This window comes from Neophocaena asiaeorientalis, unplaced genomic scaffold (genome assembly GCF_003031525.2).
Source record: "Neophocaena asiaeorientalis asiaeorientalis breed wild unplaced genomic scaffold, Neophocaena_asiaeorientalis_V1.1 scaffold149, whole genome shotgun sequence".
Taxonomy (NCBI): Eukaryota; Metazoa; Chordata; class Mammalia; order Artiodactyla; family Phocoenidae; genus Neophocaena; species Neophocaena asiaeorientalis.
In genome coordinates, this window is record NW_020174442.1 from 4,542,951 (window position 1) to 4,566,111 (window position 23,161).

Sequence of the window (23,161 nt, forward strand, 5' to 3'; positions counted from 1 at the left end):
CAGACACACACAAAACCTCTTAGAATAAATGAAATAATAAATGGAGTGCTTTGTGAAGCTTGGTGGCAGAAAGAATCACATCAGAAAGCATTGTTGGTATTCTTTGTGGATCAGGATTCAGCACAATTTTTTAACTTCCATGTGGCTTCTCCAGTTGAGATAACTTCAGCATCCATCCCACTGCTCTTTTCTGCATACCCAGTTTTGCTGTTAATGGTCTCCAGCTGTACTTGGCTTACTTTACCAGTTTTGTTTTATGCTCTCATCTCTCATCTCTGAAGTAATTGCAAAGACAGTGGAACTTGGGACACAGCTTAAGTGAGTAATAGTGATAAGCTTGTCCCTTGACTAAGTAGCAAGCCACCCAACAGCTTCACTTGGTTTTTATAAATTGTACAAGAAAGCAGAAAAATCCGGGCAGTAATTCTGTAGCTTCATTTTTGCTTTGCAAAAGCAATTATACTCCGATTAAAAAAAAAAGATTACACTTCAGAAATGTAGAATGTCTAGCCCTTTATTAATATTATTCAGATAAGACGATTATGTGAGTTCCTTTGTCAGTCATCAATTAAATCTAGTCAATTAGTGGGTATGGACACTTACCCCTAGGTCTCAGATATTTCTTTCCATGTTTTAAGACGGTATACTCTTGGACATCAAGTTTTCCAAACTCCTTTTTGTATTCTAACTCCTAGAAAGTCAGTGAAGTTGCTCTTTATTTATTGGACAGCCATTTATTGAGGCTCAATCGGGGCCAGGGACTATTCTCAATATAGGTGATACAGAAGTAAACAAGTGGCTCAAGAACCCTCCTTTGAAGTGGCTTACAAGTTAGGTTGTGCAACGGATTAATAAAGTGATAAACACGGTGATTTCAGACGGTGTTAAGTGCTGGGGAGAGAATAAAACAGGTTGATGTTATAGAAAGTGACTTTCTGTCACTGGGGAGGGGGTTATTTTAGGTTGGTTGGTCAGAGAAGGTTGTGCTGAAGAAGTAATACCTCTCTTTGAAACAGTAACACCTGAACAACTAGAAGGAGGAAGCCAAGTGAAGATCAGGAAGAAGAACCGAGGGGTAGGAAACAGCTGTGTGCAAAGAAACTTTGGAGTTTGAAAAAACAAAATGAAGCTTTTGAGGCAGGATTTGAATTGGAGAGTGGTAGAAAATGAGGTGGAAGGAACAGTCAGGAAGCAGATCATGTCAGTCCTTGAAGTCCTGTTAAGAATTCTCCTTAAATTGGAAGCCATTGGAGAATTTTAAGTAGAGGTGTGCTGTGATCTGAGTTAAGTTGGAAAATATAATGAGGACTACTGTCGTAGGCTGATGGCAGGCTATGGAAGTAGGCTGGGCAGGAGATGACGGTGGCTTGAACAACGAATGGTGGTAGCGTAGAGGGAGAGAAAGTGAATGGCTCCAGATGCGTTTTGGAGTCAGATTCCAGAGGACTTATGATTGGGTGGATGGTGGTGCCATTTACTGAGATGAGGAACACTGGGGAAGTAGCAGGTTAGGGGATGGGGGAGGTGGGAGCTGGAGTATTATTTTGAACGTGTACGTTTGAGAGCACTCTTAGATATCTAAGTGGAGATGCCAAGTAAACAAGCATATACGCAAATCTGGAGTTTGGGAGATAGGTCGACATAGAGTCACTGGCATAATAAGATACAACATGAAGATGAGATCCTTTTAAACGTTTTCTCTTTATTAAGTCCATCTCTCTTTTTTTCACTCTGTGTCCAGCTTCCTTCATTTTGTATTTTGGTTTCCAAGCACAGTTTTCTTTGCAAAAGATACATTTTATCTCAGGATCCTCTTGAAAATCCCTTTTACCCATAAAGCTTTTCCAAGTTGAATGGGAACAAAGTACAAGTGATAATTCCCTTTGAAGTCTTGATGGCAGTATAGTCACTAGGCATTCCTTAAATACCAAGACAGTGAAGTCTAAATACAGGATAACCAGCAATTACTCATGTACCATGTCTTAAGATACTTCAATTGGGTGTTTATATCCCACTCTGGGCATATTTTCAATGGTGTCTTTTGCAAAATGTGTATGATCCTTGTAGGCAGAGACCTGTTTAATTTGCTTTGTGGAGACTAGTACACTTTTATGTGTGTGAGAAAATGTAATAAATAATATTCAACAGAGACAATGATAAATGAATAAACAGCTTACATTTTCAAAAGGGCCTTCAAAATATTTCCTTTATCAAATGTGAAGTCCAATTTGTTTTTAGTACGCTTTTCCTTTGAGTTCATAGTGTCTATTAAAATTTTGTAAAATAATAAGTCTTTCATTCCCACATTTAGAGGAACAGAATTGTTTTTAGTTTAGTTACTAAAACAGTCACTTACCTACTTTATCAAGTAACGACTTATTCCGAATCAACAGGAAAAAAATGTCCTGTAACAAACTGATAGATTTTTTCCATATTTTAAATTTATTATATATTATTCAGTTCTCCCTGTCTACCATGCTGTTTCATCTTTGCTGGATATTTCGAATGAACATCATATGGATTGGAATTTTGCAGTTAAAAACTGAGCAAACAGCATTTCAACATAATGCAAAGCACGCACCATTTTTAAGGGGTCTCCCTGCCCACTTGCTTACTTGCAAGGCTAATCTATTACGGTATCCGTGAAGAATGTTCGTTCAGGCAGTAAAGAATTTAGGACAAATTTCAGCTGAGATTGTTGATGGAATAAGAATTAGCTAAAGCAAATATAAACAAATAAAAGATGAACAAACTTCACCTGCGTGTATTTCAGCCATGGCAGATCATAATGCCACACAGGAGATGGTGGTGGCGCAAGTAAAAGTCAATGAAGCCAAACCACTCTGTGAAACAGATCAATAGATTTATAAGTAAACAGTCTGGTCTAGAGACTTCCAAAGAGTTCCTGGGTCTTAGACACTTTATGGGACATACAGTATGTACAACTATCACATTTATGTCGCATTTTACTAGTAGCTATCCTAAGAATACTGGAAGTTGTTCCCAGTCTAGCAGTGGAAGGAACTAAATTTCAGGGTAGACATTCTGAAAAAGATTTGGAGATACGTGGCTTGAAGGCAGCCGAACATTTGGGTTAAGAGCTTGCATTTGGAGATCTACTTTTAATCTTGCTTTTTTTCACCTATGGAAAGAGTCACTCTGTAGCCTCCAGAGCCGCACTGACTTTCTTACATGCCGGGTGGAGTGAATACTAGCACTTACTTCACAGGCTGTGTGATGGTTAAATTAGGTATTGCAATAAGGTGCTATCACAGTGCTACACACATAGCAAACACTTATAGATCTTATTTTTTATTAACGTCATTAATTATGTTGACTGGGCAATATAAGAGATAAGGCTTTGAAAATGACCTAAAAGCTGTTGAGCTGTGAGAAAATATTATATCTCTAGGCAAGAGGTATTTTTTTCCTCTTGTACTGTTGAAATGTTTGATTGTTTATTGCAGACTGCCGAGTTGAAAGTTTTCTTCACTGCCACCAAACTTATGCATTTGTTCAATTACTGTTTATCCATCCTCTCTATTTATTAAGAAAGATCAAACCTTTACACCATGCCTCACCTATGATAGACAGTGATAATCCAAGAAAAGAGCAGAGCAGACTTTCTATCATTTAGGAATTCAGGCTCACGGAAATAAATTACTCAAGTAATATGATAAGTGCTCTAATTCAATACAAAGTTTTAAGGGAACACAGAAAGGCAAGTGCTTAATTCTGCAAAAGGAAGTAAAGAGAACCTTCCTAGGGAAGTGATATTTAAGCTGAATTGTTAAGGTTTGTCAGGTAGGCATGAAGAAAAAGGCCATTTCTGGTAGAGGAAAATGTTATGCAAAGGTGAAAATAAAAGTATTGGTGCCTTCAAAAAAACTGCAGTCACTTTGATGTAGCTGGAGAGTCAGGTGGGAAAGGAGGAGGGTCCACCTGGAAAGGTGAGCCAAGGACAGATGGTGTTATGATCGGGGGGTTCACCTGTCCTGTAGGCAAGGCTAAGCCACTGAAGGACTTGAGCAGAGGAGAAACGATCAGTGTGGAGTTTGGGCAAGAGCACCTAGGCCACTGGTGAAGCTCATGCTGGAGAGAAAAAGCTAAAGAACACAAGGAGATGAGCTGCAGAGTACAGGTGAGAGAGAGTTCACAGGAGTGTAAGGTCAGCCTGTGGTGGGCATGGAGAAGAAGTGGTCATTGAGATATATTCAGAGAGGAAAAGGATAGGACTTATTTTTTAGCTATGATATTTGAAGGAAAGCAGGGTCAAAGATCGTGGCTTTCCGTGTTGGGCACGTGTGCAATAGGTTGTGGGAAAAAGTTTCATTAAAATTTGTTTTAATTTCGTTCCTTTTAAATTTTGGTCTTTGTGCTTTATAATGCATATAATATAGTAAGGGCAATACATGTGAATACATATAAACATATGTTTATGGGATTTTTGTGTTCAAAACTTTTTACTGATGATACATAATGAAAAAGGTTTAGAGAACAATGCCTTAGTAAGACCTCTATGTTTGGATAAAATCGGTGCTATTAAGGGAAACATTTTTCCAATTATCATTCTAAAAGCTATGCAACATATTTTAAACAGTTACTCTGCATTCCCTCGAAGGCTTACAGTCTAAAATAGGCATCTCTAACTCCTTACAACGTGGACAGTATGAAGGACAGAGACTTTTCTCCTTTGCCTGCAGCTTGACTCAACTGTTTATTCTATTCCGTTTTTTTTAAATAGATCTTTATTGGAGTATAATTGCTTCACAATACTGTGTTAGATTCTGTTGTACAACAAAGTGAATCAGTCATATGCATGGATATATCCCCATATCCCCTCCCTGTTGAGCCTCCCTCCCACCCTTCCTATCCCACCTCTCGAGGTGGTCACAGAGCACCGAGCTGATCTCCCTGTGCTGTGCTGCTGCTTCCCACTAGCTAGCTATTTTACATTCGGTAGTGTATATGTGTCGATGCTACTCTCACTTCGCCCCAGCTTTCCCCCTCCCACCCTGTGTCCTCAGGTCCATTCTCTATGTTTATATTCCTGCCCTGCCACTAGGGTCATCAGTGCCATTTTTTAAAAAATAGATTCCATATATATGCATTAGCATATGGTATTTGTTTTTCTCTTTCTGACTTACTTCACTCTGTATGACAGACTCTAGGTCCATCCACCTCACTCCAAATAACTCAATTTCATTTCTTTCTATGGCTGAGTAATATTCCATTGTATGTATGTGCCACATCTTCTTTATCTATTCATCTGTCAACTCTGTATTAAAAACATCAACCTAAACTAAGGAAACTGGATTTTTGATTACGCTTTTTTCCCTTTTCCTCAATGATTTTAATAGACAAATGAGCTGTGCATTTGGACACAAGCATAAAGAACTGAACCAACACATACACTAAATGAACAAACTATCAATTTATGTGCATATTAGCTAGTGGAGTGGGAGAAAGAGACAAGCCTTAATGGTATGAATAGTGTGAATCTAGAAGGTGGGATGGATGGTACTGCCAGGACTCAAGTTGGTAAGTTTAAAAGGAAGGGAGGATGTCACTGGGGGAGACTCAGAGGGAGATGGGGCTTTGATGGTCTGCTAAATAGGATTCGGAAGAAGGAGGGAGGGGACTGGCTGAGGCTTGCAGAGGATGAAGCCTATAATTTAGATATGATCTACCCCTTCCCCTCACCTGCACATTTTTCTTTGCTTTCCCTCTTGAAATAGCAATCAACTTCTGATTTATCTCATTTCAAAAGGAGTTGCAGTAGAGGTTGTCCAAACCACTGGGAATTTCTGGGCTCAGCTTGCTGATAAAAGTAATAACAAAAAATAAATAATATATCAATACAACAGAAAAAAGTGGACGGCACTGCCAGAAAATAAAGAAGCCCTTTCAACTGGGTATTGAGAAAAAGGAAAGCATTAGGCCAGATTATTCAAGAAACTTGAAATCTAGTTCAGGATCTTAAAAAGAGAGTCAGTGAGATAGTCAGTAGTTGACTGAGTACAATGATGGACGGAAAAAAGCACAAAGGCACTTTGTCTAAATGACTACATATATGAAAGTCTGAGTAGAAGAACTCATCAAAGTAACAGACCAGAAATATACATGGTGAACACCCACTCTACATGCTTTTCCAAGAAAGGATGTGTCAGGGTGTAAGGATTCAGTTGCATTAGCCTTCTTTCAAAAGACAAGCCCTGGACAGAACAGTCTGAGCTACTATGACATAGAATAAGATTTGCTGAATGGATCCAATGAGAAGAAAATTCAAGTACCTCTTGACCAAATCAACAAACAAGAGAATGTCAGAAGTAGATGACCCCGTTTATGTATAAATAGACATTTAAGGTCATACTCATACAAATGAGAACATTATTAGAAAGTTAAGGGAAGCAATGCTAAAATATTAAGAGGTTATTACTTTTCAGAGTAATACATAGCTTCTGGGAGTAAAGGTTTAAAGAACTCAGCAATAGATGCTCAGTACACGGCTTGGTAAATTTTATCTTTTACTCATCTGCACCTGGGGAAATGAAAAGAAAAACAGGAAAAATCCTGTTTTCGAAGGTCATTAGGCATAAACAGTATTGGGAAAGAGGCATTCAGCGTAGCTCTATATCCTCTGGCAAAGGAGTCAACAGAAGTTAATTTGAGAATTTGGAAATCATACCCATAGGAGACAATCAGCATGTTTTCAGACCTTGGACAGGGGGCAAGACAAATGCCCAAGTGCTTCTCTGGTTTATACAGCCTCACTTTAAGCATTGAAGTTGTTGATGCTATCAAAATTCTAGGAACAGCAGAAACATGAGTTTAAAGTTGATGGAATGAACTCTTATTTCCATCACCAACACTGAATTATTTTCATCTAAAGAAATAAACAAATCAACCCAACATCTCTTCTGATGCTTCTAAGGAAAACCTTCAAGATAGTATGTCTTAAGGTAAAGAGATGGTTGGCTCTCCATATCAAAGGCTGCAAGAAGCATCATTATGAACTCAAAAAGATACATCCTACGAAGGGAGGGTAGGCATTTTGTGACAGTGAGATATTTCATGATTAAATTCATGAACTACCTGATTTTTTTTTTTTTGCGGTACGCAGTCCTCTCACTGTTGTGGCCTCTCCCGCTCCCGTTGCGGAGCACAGGCTCCGGACGCGCAGGCTCAGCGGCCATGACTCACGGGCCCAGCTGCTCCGCAGCATGTGGGATCTTCCTGGACCGGGGCACGAACCCGCGTCCCCTGCATCGGCAGGCAGACTCTCAACCACTGCGCCACCAGGGAAGCCCGCTACCTGATTTTTTAATAGAAATTGCTCTTACCCCTCCCATGATAGTGACATCAGCCAAGAATTAAATGTCATATTTCCGTGAGCACAGACACTGATTTTTAAATTGCTATCTTTATGAGATATGATTAGCACTTCTGTGTAAGCTGAGAGGCACAAACTCAGGTGCAAATTCAAATGGAAAATGCTGTGCCATTAAGGTAAGTGTTGATTCATATCAAATTAGTGATCACAGTGCCACCCGTCCCACCTAATACATAAATACGCAGTGGGCGAATTGTCACCAGGTTCTGGGCAAGACGTGCATCTGAAACACACAGGTGATGGTCAGCATCCATTTCTACATGAACAAGAAATGCTACAGTGCTAGATATCACACTGGTAATAAGCCTCATTCTCTCTGTGACTCAACTACTCCCTTGCTACCAGCAGACAATGTAGAGAAACAGCACTTAGTCTTCGTTTACCATGGTAGCATTTAGAAAGGTTCTCATTTGAGTAAATTGCCTTTTCAGTCTGAATTGTGCCTGGGGGATTGGAAATAGTGAACATAACTTCCTGAAAGCATCTAGTTGATAATCGGGTGGTAGCCAAGACATTAGAAGAATGTGAGCCTGTTGAAGGGCAACAGAACCAACTTGTCACAAAGACTCGGTCCAGCTTCCCCGCCAACAGGGAGCAGGAAGGGACCACCTATTCATTCATTTCTTCACTTGCTTTAAGTATAGTGCTTAAGCATATGGCTGTACAGCTAAGCTATCTAGTTTTGTATCAGGGCACCTTTAGGAATCAGGGAAAATTATTTATTCTATCTGTGTCTCAGTTTTCTCAACTGTAAAATAGAAATAAAAAATATATCCCTGAAAGAGTTATCGTTAAACTAGTGAACACATGTCAGGCTCTTCAAGCGTAGTGTTAGCTGTGTTAGCTGCTACTATTTATCAACAAATATTCGTTGTGTACCAAATTAATATATTCCCTGTGAGTCACAGAGAAAATACAATCTCTCTGAGTCACAGTGGATCTACTTTTAGTCATGATCTCCATACCTTCTTTCATTTAAGCTTCTTAATATTTTAGGTAAATTTTCAAACTGTGTATGAATATATGAATCAGCCTATCTTCGTATTAACACTATATCCGATAATAAATTGGGAGGGAGAGAGAAGTGAAGATGGAATCTTATAGTCAAATGAAAACTCGTCTTAGTATTTCATGTTCTTAAATAATTGTAAAGATTCTTAGTAAGAGTCATATGAGGGGAGAAACAATCCCCCTTATATTGTTCAATACTAATGCTTACTTTGTAGTTAAAGAAACGGGAGTCATGCAAATCATCCTCACTTACATTCCCCCCAGCCCATATATCTTACTTTTGTCCTGTCATTATCTCTAGTCTTATATCTTTGGCCTTGTGAGTATCTTTGTCACTGCAGTACCAGTGAGGATTCTTTCTGTTGCAAGGGACAGAAATACCAACTCAAGGAAAGAGAATTTACTGACTTAGGTACCTGTGAAGGCCAAGGGTTGTGTGGTTTGATTGCCGCTCGAATAACATCGCCAGGACCTGGGCTCTCTGCTTCTGTCGACTCTCTTCTCCTCCACGGGGGTTTCATTCTCAGGCTTCACGTGGTGGCAAAAATAGCTGCCAGTAAATCTAGGCCTACAGCCTCCCGGACTTAACTCTAATAGCGAAGATGGTGTCCCCCTCTCTCAAGAGTATCGGCAAAAGTGCCATTGCCGCTCGTTGGTGGCTTGGACCACATGTCCACTCTGAATCAGTCTTGGTGGTCAGAGAAAGCAGTCCTTTGGGTGCTGAGTCTGAGTCTCAGAGTTGCCCCTGCTGGGAGTGAAATGAATTCCACTTGAAGCATAAAGCCTAGGAGAGGGGTAAGGAAGATGTACGGAGAGGAATAATTAGTGTGTCATCATCAGCACGGAGGTGAGTGGGCAGCAGACACAGCACTGGCTCACTCTACCCATCCTGTAGCTCTGATCCGGCCAAATCCATCCTCAGAGCCCCAGATGACCCTTTCTGCCAGTTGCATAAAATCCAAAGTCTGTTTGTGGCATTCAAGGCTTTTGGCCATCCTCATTTGTTTCTTACCATGTCTCCTCTTGCACTCCAGGCTACAGTTTATTTTCAGAGTGTCTCCATTCTCTTTTGACTTTTGATTCCCTGTCTCCCATCCATCTGATTGATATTCTTTAGCTTATTGAGAGACCAGCTCACACGCTACCCTACAACAAGCCAGTGAAGTCAGAATTATTATGTTCATTTCATAGAAGGGGATGTGGAAATGCAAAGAGTTACAAGGAACTTGCCTGAGTTCAGGTTCTCGTCAGGCATTCTGGATCCAGAACCCCTTTCAACTGTACTCTCTCACTAGTGGAAAGTAAGATGGACACCTTCACGAAACTGTATCCCACATCAACATCAGTGAAATGTTGAATTGTATATAGTGAAATGTTCACTATATACATGTGAAAAGGTGTGTATAGTAGAGGGAAATGTGTTATATTTGGGATTTTGTTTACCCTGATTTTCTTTACAAGGAGGTGATATTTTTCATGGATAATTTGTTCCTATCTTGGCTACAGTTTGTAAAATGTGACGATCTTGCAGATTAGTGAGAGCTACACATAGGCTTTGAAAAATTAAGACACAGTCAATGCTTTAAAACCTCACCGTTTCACTAATTTCACTTTAAAGGTAAAAAACGTTGTATAAACACGTGTTGAATGCTCATTCTCTGCCAAATGTTAGATGTCTAAAGGAAAACAAAGCACAGTCCGCAGTCTTAAGTTGCTTGTTGTCTAGTTAAGTAGATATAATTGCAAACAAATTGTTTAGTGTCAGTCTTAGAATTTGAAGAAAGTCGTTGATTTTAACTTTTTTTGCCTGGGGGGAGGCGGTTCCAACAACAGCCAAGATTGAAAATGCCTTCACTATTGTAGGTGAATGGATAATTATTAGAGTAATACCTTTAACATTTAGTCATTTTTCCACTCAACAGCTATTTATTTCAGGCACTCTGCTATGCATTGGGTATAAAATGGTGAACAAAGGAGACACGGTCATTCATTGCCTTCGTGGCACTTAGAGGAAGAGGACATTACCTAAAAACACAGCTGAATTTATAATTGAACATGCTGTGAGAATTACTGTTAAGGAGGAGAGCCGAGGGCAGTGATAGAGAATATCAGAGGGGCCGTAAATATGTGGGAGGCATCAGTTCTCTAGGAATTGCTTTTCAATCTGTGACCTAAAGAAAGGAGCTGGGGGTACAACATTCCACACAAAGGGACATATGGAGAAGGTTGCTGATGCAGTAAAGAACTTGGTGCATTCACGGAAAAGTCAGGATCTGTAGAAAGGGTCCGTGTCAGGTGAGTGGCTGCACATGAGGCTAGAGGGGAAGAAGAGTTTGAAATATAGGGCCTGTGGCATTGGGAAGAGCCATGGATTTTAAAGACAGTGGGAAACGATTGGCAGTTTGAAGCCGGTATCCATATTCAGGTTTTACCAAGGTGATTCTGTGCGTCATGAGAGAGGTTGCAAGCCTGCCAGTCACGAAGGAGTTGTCCAGTGGGGGGCTAGGTTGGGGGGCAGAGGTGGAAATGAAGAGAGGTAGACACGTTGACAACTATTTGAGAAGTAATATCAAGAGTGACGCCTAGGGCTTCCACGGTGTTGCGGCAGTCAAGAATCTGCCTGCCAATGTAGGGGATACGGGTTAGAGCCCTGGTCCAGGAAGATCCCATATTCCGCGGAGCAACTAAGCCCATGCGCCACAACTACTGAGCCTGCGCTCTAGAGCCCGCGAGCCACAACTACTGAGCCTGCGTGCTGCAACTACTGAAGCCTACACACCTAGAGCCCATGCTCCACAACAGGAGAAGCCACCTTAATGAGAAGCCCGTGCACTGCAACAAAGAGTAGACCTGGTTCACCACGACTAGAGAAAGCTCGCGCACAGCAACAAAGGCCCAACACAGCCAAAAATAAAATAAATAAATTGATAAAAAGAATGACGTCTAGGTTCTCATCTTTAGTTACCAGAAAGTTCTCAAGATACCATACCTAGAAATCATCATTTAGTCAGATCCCTTAAGAGGTAGGGTGGGTAGTCTGATCCAGGCTAAGGAAATTTCACAACAGATGTTCTCTACTGGATTCCCCTTCTAGTTTTGAATAAAGATCACATGCAAGTATTTCCTGTTGATTCTATGGCTTCTGGAGTAGAATATAATCTTTCCCAAACTTCCCTTTCCTGCCTCCATATTGTTTTCCTTACAATTTCAGCCTGAGAACCAGCTGGAGAAACAGATGCTGTCTGTACTGAGAGGTTTCTGTTGGGAGTCTTCACATTTACTGGCAGCCCACGCATTAGAATGATCTGCAGTGCTCCCATCTTCAGGTTCCCTCCAGAAAAATCTGCCTTCAGGCTTTCCCCACAAACATTAGTTCTGTCCTCTCGAGTACTCAGTCTTTTATCTCCTGGGTAGTCTCTCTTTGCCTAGGAGGAACACATATGCAAAACCCGTATTTTAGCACTATTCTGCACTTGTTTGGAATACATTCTTTGTACAAAGGACTGATAATCTTTTCCCATTTCCCTGGTTCTCATCATAAACATTGTGGATTTATGTTGCTATGTCTGAGAAATTCTAATTTCATTTTAAGGAGATATTCTGATTAAGTCCTCTCGAATAGCATTTACTTCTTTTATAACTTACTCTGGTTTTACAAGAAGACAATATTTCCAAAATTGTGAGGTTCACAAATCTCTCTCATGTACACTGTTAGCTATTGATTATCTCAGTAATACTTAGAGGCAGACATTATTATTACCATTGTTATACAAGACAGTTGAGCCTTAGGGACTAAGGTAACTCTGCAGTGTTCTCTGGCTAGAAGATGATGCCACAGCTCTCATATTCATGACCATATCCCATTTTGTAGTTTTCATTTTGATACAGAAACTTATTTACTGTAAGAGGTAAAGAGGTTGTATTTTGGGATATTTTTGCTATATTCTTTTTGGGTATAAAGTTGTTTTGTGTCATGGCCTCCAGAAGTATTTATAGCAAGTGCTCTAATGATTCCCAAACCAGGCATTCAGAGCATTAGAGCCAAACACTTAATGCCCAGAAGGGTTAGTTTTCTTTGCACCAAGAAAAGCTCTGTTTGAGGAGCAGCAGTCTTGACTCCTCAGGCAAGTTATAAATTTGTTTCTTAAGTTACTACAAAAAATAGGAAAAGAGTATAGGCTATGTACTCCTGGGAACAAGATTCTGAGTACAAGCTCTGCAGCCAGTAGGTCAAACAGTTTCATTTTTACTTAGCGAAGGCAACATTTCCTATACCAACTGTCACGGCCACCCACATCAACTCAAGGGAGCACACAATCCATTATGATAACCTCTGGTTTAGAATGCAGAGCATTGCTCCAGAAAAATCCCATCGACCCTCTTCCAATGGGAATATAAATTCTTTCTCATATTCATGTTTTCAAAAGCATGTGGCATGAAAACAAGTAAAGTTTTTGGAAATAAAGCAACATTTTTAGTAGCTCCATACATTGTTATTATTTCAATGTTTTTTAAAAAATTACTTTAATGTTACATTTTGAGCAATATAGAAATGTATACATGAGAGCCAAACTCTGAGATGTTAATAGATGAGGCTCTTAGAGATGAAGTAATCTGCCTGGGGAAGATGGCTGAGCTAGAACTTGAGTCCAGGCATTCTGAGCTCCGCTTCAGTGGCCAGGAAGGGTTAGCGTCTACAGCAGTGAGGGCTATATGTAAATGGAGGCAAAACATGCATTTGCTGCTCAACTACCAAATAAATGGGGAAGCCTGGGTGATCTCCCCCTGAAGTGTCCAAGTTGGATTGAGATGAGGTGTTTTTAGATCAGTCAAGACTGTTTTAGGAAAGTTTACCCTGGGCCAGAGTCCAGCGTAATATTCTTTTTTTTAAAAATTGAAGTATAGCTAATTTACTGTGTTGTGTTAGTTTCAAGGGTATGGCAAAGTGATTCAGTTAAATATCTATTCTTTTTCAGATTCTTTTCCATTATAGGTTATTACAAGCTATTGAGTATAGTTCCCTGTGCTGTACAGTAGGTCCTTGTCTATTTTATATATAGTAGTGTGTATATGTTAATCCTCAAACTCCTAATTTATCTCTCCCCCTCTTCACCCCCGTTATCCCCTTTGGTCACCATAAGTTTGTTTTCTGTGTCTGTGAGTCTATTTCTGTTTTGTAAATAAGTTCATTTGTATCATTTTTTACATTCCATGTATAAATGATATCATATGATATTTGTCTTTGTCTGACTTATTTTGTAGTAATATGATAATCTCTGTGTCCATCCATGTTGCTGCCAATGGCATTATCTCATTCTTTTTTATGGTTGAGTAATATTCCGTTGTATATATGTACCACATCTTTTTTATCCATCCATCTGTTAGTGGACATTTAGGTTGCTTCCATGTCTTGGCTATTGTAAATAGTGATGCTGTGAACATTGGTGTGTGTGTATCTTTTCAAATAAGAGTTTTCTCTGGGTACATGCCCAGGAGTGGGATTGCAAGATCATATGGTAGCTCTACTTTTAGTTTTCTAAGGAACCTCCATGCTGTTCTCCATAGTGGCTGCACCAATTAACACTCCCACCAACAGTGTAGGAGGGTTCCTTTTTCTCTACTCCCTCTCCAGCATTTGTTATTTGTAGACTTTTTAATGATGGTCATTCTGACTGGTATGAGTTGATACCTCATTGTAGTTTTGATTTGCATTTTTCTAATAATTAGCAATATTGAACATCTTTTTCATGTGCCTTTTGGCCATCTCTATGTCTTTTTTGGAGAAATGTCTGTTTAGGTCTTCTGCCCATTTTTTGGTTGGGTTCTTTTGATATTAAGCTGTATGAGCTGTTTGTGTATTTTGGAAATCCCATGTCTTAGCATCATTTGCAAATATTTTCTCCCAGTCCATAGGTTGTCTTTTCATTTTGTTTTTGGTTTCCTTTGCTGTGCAAAAACTTTTAAGTTTCATTAGGTCCCATTTGTTTTTATTTCCATTACTCTAGGAGGTGGATCCAAAAAGATATTGCTGTGATTTATGTCAAAGCGTGTTCTGCCTATGTTTTCCTATAGGAGTTTTATAGTATCCGGTTTTACATTTAGGTCTTTAGTCCGTTTTGAGTTTATTTTTGTATATGGTGTTAGAGAATGTTCTAATTTCATTCTTCTACATGTAGCTGTCCAGTTTTCCCAGCACCACTTATTGAAAAGACTGTCTTTTCTCCATTGCATATTCTTACCTCCTTTTTCATAGCTTAATTGACCATAAGTGCATGGGTTTATTTCTGGGTTTTCTATCCTGTTTCATTGATCTGCACATATGTGTTTGTGCCAGTACCATATTGTTTTGATTACTGTAGCCTTGTAGTATAGTCTGAAGTCAGGGAGCATGATTCCTCCAGCTCTATTCTTCTTTCTCAAGATTGTTTTGGCTATTTGGGGTCTTTTTTGTTTCCATCAAGTTTTATAATTTTTTGTTCTAGTTCTGTGAAAAATGCCATTGGTAAATTTGATAGGGATTGCATTGAATCTGTAGATCCAGAGTCAAGTGTAATATTCTAAGGAGGGCTACTGGTTGTTACCTGTTGTAATGGTTAGTTTTTATGTGTCAACTTGGCTGGGCTCTGCTAGCCAGTTATGTAATCAAACACTAATCTAGGTATTTCTGTGAAGGTATTTTGGAGATTTGATTAACACCTATCTACCTGTATATCTATCCAGCCATCCATCCTGTTGGTTCTGTTTCTCTGGAAACATTGACTGATAAAGATTTTCCTACTGAAAGTGGTTCTAGAGGAACAGAATATTAAGGATGAGTTTTCTGAAATGGTTATGCAGTTTATGAAATTGCTTCCTTAATTTAATGAGATTCAAAGACACTACTGACTCTATTTCCAGTGGTAAACAGGGCACCAATGGTCCAGGGTGTAATATGGCAATAGAGATACACAAAATATCACTATGAGATACTCCTAGTCAAAAACTCATAAAAGGCAGGGTTCTGCATGCCTGCTGATTCTCCTCAGGATCCATCCCCACCACCCCTCTCTGCTTTTAGACCTATAATTTGATTCATGTCCCAGAAGGCCCCAAAGGGTGAGGTGCAAAGTGTGGCCCATGAGGAGGTGTTCCACACTCCAAAAGAATTGCATGGGTTTCCAATTTATACAGACAGAAATCTGGGAACTCTGTGTGGGAATGATGGTGAAGGGTGTGGGATGGTGGTGAAAGGAACATAAAGTTGTTGGTGAAAGGATGTAATCAGTGGATATGGGCTCACTAGGCAGAGATTCTGGATTTAATGTTGCAACTTGAGAAGTTAGAAAGGGCTCTAACAATTTGGTTGGTTGGTTGGCCAAAACATGCACCAAAAGGTGACCCATGGCAAGTGAAGTTGAAATGCTGACCTGCCTTGGTTTACTGTCGAGGAAGAGATGCAAAGCCTTTGGGAGATTGGAATGTTGGAGTGGACTAATCATTTAAGCCTGCTCACTCACCCTGGGAGGGTCTAGAAGGGTCTAGAAGGACTCCCTTTCACCATGACTGAGAAATAAATTTGTGAGGGGAGCCCCAAGCATCCTTGAAAGTGCTGTGTGATCACTCTTTTCTGTAGGTCCGAAATTATAGTGGAAACTGCTGCACCTGAATTGGGGAACCTAAATGCAGTGGGTATAATGGGATTCCTGGGTGGCAGGGGTCAAGTAGCAACACTCAGTCACCAAAGGCAAAGGGGGTGTGGTTTTCACAGTGGACAGCAGAGTCAAAGCAGCCATCAGAATGTCTGACTCAGAGAGACCTATGGCATTGGCTCATTGATCATGGGGTGCCTAGAAGCGAAATAGATGGCAAGCCCACTAAATATTTACTTGATCTGTATAAGTGGAAAGAGTGCTTGGTCAAGTGAACAAAAATCTAGCTTGAATCATAAAAACAGAGAGTAGGGGCCCTCAGTTAATTGCCAGGCTTGAGCCAGGTTACAGACCCAGAACCCTCTGAATGAAGTGCAGAAGGCCAGGTCTCCTTTAGGAAGGACCTCAGTATATTGCCCAGATTTATACTTTCAGTCTTTCTTCCAACCTTACCCAAAGGGACCTACATGTTTTTACCAGAGTGACTGTGCACTGGGGAAAAGGATATAATAAGACCTTTTAGGTGTTACTGGACCCTAGCTCTGAACTGATACTAACTCCTGGAGATGCAAAATGTTATTCTGTCACCAGTCAGAGTTGGGCCTTATGGAAGTCACATCTTCAGTGGAGTTTAAGGTCAGGTCCATCTCTCAGTAGATCCAGTGGGTCCCAGAGTCCATCCTGTAGTTATTTCCCCAGTGCTGGAATGCATAAGTGGAATAGACATACTCAGCAATCGGAAGAATCTCCACTGGCTCCTTGACCTGTGGGATGAGGTCTATTATTGTGGGAAAGGCCGAGTATACGCCATTAGAACTGCTTCATTTTAGGAAAATAATAAACCAAAAGCAATAGCACATTCCTGGAGGGACTGCAGAGGTTAGTACCATCATCATGGACTTGAAGGATGCAGGGTGGTAATTCCCACCGTATCTCCATTCAGTTTGCTTATTGTCCTGTGCAGAAGACACATGAATCTTGGAGAATGACAGTGAATTATTATAAGCTTAGCCAAGTGGTAACTCCATTTGTAGCTACAGTTCTAGATATGGTTTCATTGCTTGAACAAATTAACATATCCCCTGGCACCTGGTACGCAGCTATCGATCTGGCAAATGCTTTTTGCTCCATACAGGTTAGTAAAGACCGCCAGAAGCAGTATGCTTTCAGCTGGCAAGGCCAGCAATACACTTTCACTGTCGTACCTCAGGAGTATGTGAGCTCTCTAGCCTTATGTCATCATTCAGTTCACAGAGATCTTAATCACCTTTCTCTTCCATAAGATATCACATTGGTCAATTACATGGATGACATTATGCCGATTGGACTTAGTGAGCAAGAAGTAGCAACTATTCTAGAAATTGATAACATATTTGTGTGTCAGAGGTTGAGAAGTCAATTTGATAAAAATTCAGGGGTCTTCTACCTTAGTGAAATTTCTAGTGGTCCTGTGGTGTGGGGCTTGCTGAGATATCTCTTCTAGGGTGAGATAATTGTTACATCTTATCCCTCCTCCAACCCAGAAAGTAGCACAATGCCTAGTAGGCCTTTTTGGATGTGAGAGGCAGCATATTCCTCATGTGGAAGTGCTACTCTGACCCATTAACCAAGTGGCCTGAAAAACTGCTAGTTTTGAGTTGGGCCCAGAATAAGAGAAGGCTCTGCAACAGGTCCAGGCTGTCGTGCAAGGTTCTCTGCCTCCTGGACCAGCAGATCCAATCAATGGTGCTTGAAGTGGCAGGGCCAGATAGGGATGCTGTTTGGAGCCTTTGCAGACCCCTGTTGGTGAATTACACCATAGGCCCTTAGGATTTTGGAGCAAAGTCTGTCATCCTCTGTGGAGAACTACTGTCTTTTTAAGAAACAACTTTTGGCATACAACTGGGCCTTAGTAGAGGCTGGATGCTAATCCATGGGCCACCAAGTTACCATGTGACTTGAGCTGCCCATACTGAACTGGGTAATATCTGACCCACCAAGCCATAAAGTTAGTCATGCATCAAATGGGAGTGGTAAATATAAGATTGGGCTTGAGTAGGTCCTGACGGCACAAGTAAGTTACATGAGGATGTGGTCCAAATGTCTGTGGTCCCCATTCCTGTTACAGTATCTTCTCATCCACATCCTATACCTATGGTCTTATGTCGAGTTCCCTATGATCAGTGACTGAGGAAGAGAAAACTCGGGTCTAATTTACAGATAGTTCTGTACAATATACAAGTACCACCCCAAAGTGGACAGCTACAGCACTGCAGCCCCTCTCTGGGACATCCCTGAAGGATAGCGGTAAAGGCAAATCTTCCTAGTGGGTGGAACTTCAAGAAGTACAGCTGCTTGTTTATTTTGCTTGGGGGAGAAATGGTAAAGGTGTGAGTATATTATCAGTTCATGGACTGTGGCTAATCATTTGGCTGGATGTTCAGGGACTTGGAAGGAACATGATTGGAAAATTGGTGACAAGGAGGTCTGGGGAGAAGATACGTATATAGACCTCTCTGAATGGGTGAAGAATGTGAAGTTATTTGTGTCCCATGCGAATGCTCACCAAGGGGTGACCTCAGCAGAGGAGGGTTTTAATAATCAAGTGGATAAGATAACCTGTTTTGTGGATACCCGTCAGCCTCTTTTCCCAGCCACCCCTGTCATCACCCACTGGGCTGACGAACAGAGTGGTCATGGTGGCAGGGATGAAGGTTTTGCATGGGCTTAGCAAGATAAGCTTCCACTCACCAAGGCTGACCTAGCTACTGCCACTGCTGAGTGCCCAATCTGCCAGAAGCGGAGACCAACACTGAGATCTCAATATGGCACTGCTCCCCAGGGTTATTGGCCAGCTACCTGGAGGCATGTTGTTATAAGGGACTGTTTCCATCATGGAAGGGACAGCACTTTGTTCTTACTGGAATAAACACTTATTCTGGATACAGATTTGCCTTTCCTGCATGCAATGCTTCTGCCAAAACTACCATCCATGGACTTAGAGAATGCCTTATCCACTGTTTTGGCATTCTACATATCATTGCTTCGAATCAAAGAAATCGCTTCACAGCAAATAAGATGCAGCAATGGGCCCATATTCATGAAATTCACGGATCTTAACATGTTCCCCATCATCCTGAGGCAGCTGGCTTGATAGCATGGTGGAATGGCCTTTTAAAGACTCAACTACAATACTAGCTACTTGATAATACCTTGCAAGGCTGGGCCAGTGTTCTCCGGCTTCATTTGTTCTAAAGCAGAATCCAGTATATGGTGCTGTTTCTCCCACAGCCAGGATGCATGAGTCCCAGGAACTAAGGGGTAGAAACGGGAATGGCACCACTGACTATTATTCCTAGTGCCCCACTAGCAAAATTTTTGCTTCCTGTCATTGTGACCTTATGCTGTGTTGGCCTAGAGGTCGTAGCTCCAAAGGGAGGAATGCTTCCACCAGGAAACAGAACAGTGATTCCATTGAAGTCAAAGTTAAGACTGCCACTGTCCTCTTTGGGTTCCTTATGCCTCTGAGTCAACAGGCAAAGAAGTACATCTGTTAATATACTGGCTGAGGGATTGATCCTGATTACTAAGGGGAAATTGGGATGCTGTTCCACAGTGGCGGTAAAGAAGAATATGTCTGGAATACAGGAAATCCCTTAGGGCGTATCTTATTACTACCATCCCCTGTGATCAAAGTCAAAGGAAAACTACAACTCAATTCAAGCAGCCTGCCCTACAGATTTTGGACTTGTTAACCCCAATACCATGTGACCTAAAATAAATGTGTGTATCTGTCTATGTATCATCTTTGTATCTACCTTTGTATTATATTTATATATTTTATATATTGTATATAAATATTTATATTTATATATAAATCTACCTCTCTACACACACATACTCATGCACACTGCACATTCAGTTGGTACTTTTTCTTTGGAGGACTCTGCTATACCTGTAAATTACAAATCCAGAATTAATTGCCCTTTCCCCTTTTATTTTATTCCATTTTAATTACAAAGGAACGCATGCTTATTCTAACCAGTCCAGCAGTTACTGAATTGTAGAAGTAAAATGTTAGTTCTCTTCACACCTCCTCCTTTGTTGTGTATCCTTCCGTATCTCTGTGCACTAAATACACACATGTACGCAAATGCACACATATTCACATGTCTAGAATATATTTTATTCTTTAAAGGTGGTTACATTCTACATAATACTCTCTAACTTTTTTTTTTTAACTAAGTAGTACATTATATAACTACCTCTAGGTAAATACTCACAGAGCCAATTTTAAAATTGTTACATACTTGTCACTAAGTTTACCATAACTTCATCAAGCATTTCTCTGTTGATGGCCTTTTGGATTGTTTTAGTGATTTTTGCCCCTTCACATAATGCTGCATTAAATTTGTACTTTCAGGTTTACAAACCCTTGTTTTTATTTTTATATGGTCTCAAAGTTCAGATTTCTAGGCTCAAGGGTATGCACATTCTAAATTTTAATGTATATTTATGGATTACTTTTATAAAAGTAATTCATTGTTCTTCCAGCAAAGTGTGTAGCTCCCTATCCTTACCACCACTGTATGTTAGTTTTTGATGTTGTGAATAAAAAATGAGACCCATTTATATTATATTTTTAATTTCCTTGCTACTGAAATGATCAACCATATTTTCATGTGGTTGAGAGCTGGTTGACATTTCTTTTTCTATCACATCTTCATTTCTGGTGCCCATTTTTTTATGGCATTACTTTCCTTTTTTAAAAAAAACATCTCTAAGAGTCTTTCATCTTTGCTGAACATGGCCTTTCAATCTATGTAATGTGTCCACATGTGCAGAGTCAGGTCACTGTTTACATAGGTCATTGCGGTTTAATTGCACTGACACTATCCTCCCACCCCCAGTGAGAAACAAGGGGACCTGCAGGAAGGGGATGATGTGAACCTCGAAATTTCTGTCCATGGCACAGCAACTAAAGAAATTCTAAAGAAAAATAATCCTGTCAGCTTCCTCAAGCTAGAAATGTATTTAAACTGCAATATAGATCGAACGTCCAGCTTGTAGAATTGTAGAATTTTCCAATTTGGTGTTGCTCCAGGTTAAAAAACGTACCAGCTGAAGAATGTGAATTGGAATCATTTGCCATCCGTTCCTAATATAATGACTGATTTTCCACTCTGGATACAGTGAGCTGCAGGCACTGGGTTTGAACTGAGTCCAAGTGGAAGGCGGCCAGACATATTAAATTTAAGGCCTCTATTGCACAACTCCCTATAGAAATTGTGCAAATAATGTAGCCGAAGTGCTTTCTGCATGCTGTGTAACCCAACTCTGTTGGCAACCTGATTAATTCCTTGCCCTTTCCTGTAGTAGGCACAGTTAGGAAATATACTAAAAGGTGACAGAAACCATAATAGAATCTGTCAGGTATTACATTCAAGATGTTATCTTCTTCATTTTCAGTTTAGAAAAAATTTTTCCAAAAAAGTCTTCATGAAGCTAGTATATAATAATTACCCCTCAGTGCTATTTTTCTTTTGTTAATAAACTAATATCAGAACGTATAAGTCCAAGCCTGGAGCCGATAGTTATTTTACATTTATGTTGATTCTACGAGAACTAAATATAAATATACACCCAGGCTTATTACACACTGGCCTGATTCATGCAAAGTAGCACTTCGGGTTGGCCCACGATATCAACACATATCTCTCCGTTTTATGTAAGTGTGTACATACTTCCAATATTGAACTTTGGTGTACCCTAACCCCACTCTTTGTGCCTTTTCTCAGAAAGAGGCTGTGAGACAAGGATAACTTTCGAGCCTAAATAATAAGATATATCTAATCTAAGATTTGTAGTAATTCTAGTTTTAGTCTTTACCAAGATGGAGGTGTTGATGTTGTCAGGGTTCCAGTGAGACAGTGATGCCAAGAATGACATACCAGGTTCTACCCAAGTCATCTAAAACTAGGGCTTGTTGAAAAGAACTGATGTGTTAAGTAGACACTATTTTTTTTTCCCAAATGGAAATGTGTTAGAGGTGACTTCTGTGCTATTGTTTTTTACTTGTAAGTTCTCTTTTAATTGTGCACTAGGAACTGAGGGATATGTCAGTATTTGGCAAATGAATTCTAACATATGACTTGGAAGTCAAACTGGCAAAAAGAGGGGTGTGGTGACTTGTTGCATTACTGATGAGGGGTAATGAGCGCCTGAGAAACTCCAGCAAGGATTGTATTACAAGTGCTGGCTGAGCTCAGCATGGCCTTGGAAGCTGAAGAAATGAGTCAATGATTTTATGAGGCAACCCAGAGAGTGAATTTTGCTTTTGTTTTCTAGATTTTGATTTCTGTATGTTTCCTTAGAGCAGGTACCTTGGTTGAAATGGGACTGAACAAACTCAGCTCCAGGAATTAGTAACCAATTTGCTTTTAAGTGTCATCTTTCATGTTACACTTAACAGATATCACATGTTTTTAGTTGGTCTTTTCTGTATATTGACTTTGGCTTATGGGGGAGAAGGAACTCAAATAATAAAGCACTGCGATGTTTAGAGATTGTATCCATAAATCATGCTTAGCTATAACATCACTGTATGTTTGGGATATAATTATGTAGCATGCCATAAAATATGTGTGTGTGATTCATGTCTGAAAAAGCTCTTTTTAGGCAGCCGTCTAGTTGTGGCCTGCTGACCTAAGGAAAAACATCTGGCAATTAAATGGAAAAAATTGTAGGGTTAATTGATATGGGAAGACTAATAGGATTCTGGCTGTGCTTGGGATCAGAATGTGACCCCTGAGATACCATGAATTGGAAACTGGAAAACACTGAAAACTGAATTAGAACTCACATTTGAAAAAATATTTGAAGCAGCACCATATGCCAGAGTTAATCAGTGTCAAAATGTATTACTTCACGTCTTACTCTTGTAAGTAAGAAGTAAAGGAATGAAAATAAGTTTGTCCTTTTGTTATGGACTGAATTGTGTCCCCACCCCCTGAAATTCATATGTTGAAGCCCTAACGGCCAGTGTGACTGTGTTTGAAGGTAGGGCTTTTAAGGAGGTAATTAAGGTTAAATGAGGTCATAAGGGTGGGGCCCTAACCCAGTGCTTCCTTATTTATAAGAAAAGGAAGAG

General features: G+C 40.1%; 1 pseudogene; it reads right to left on the bottom strand.

Moving 5' to 3' along the window:
- The window catches only part of LOC112407768 (regulator of nonsense transcripts 1-like), a 126,692-nt pseudogene that overhangs the window by 99,792 nt on the left and 3,739 nt on the right, over nt 1-23,161 (bottom strand).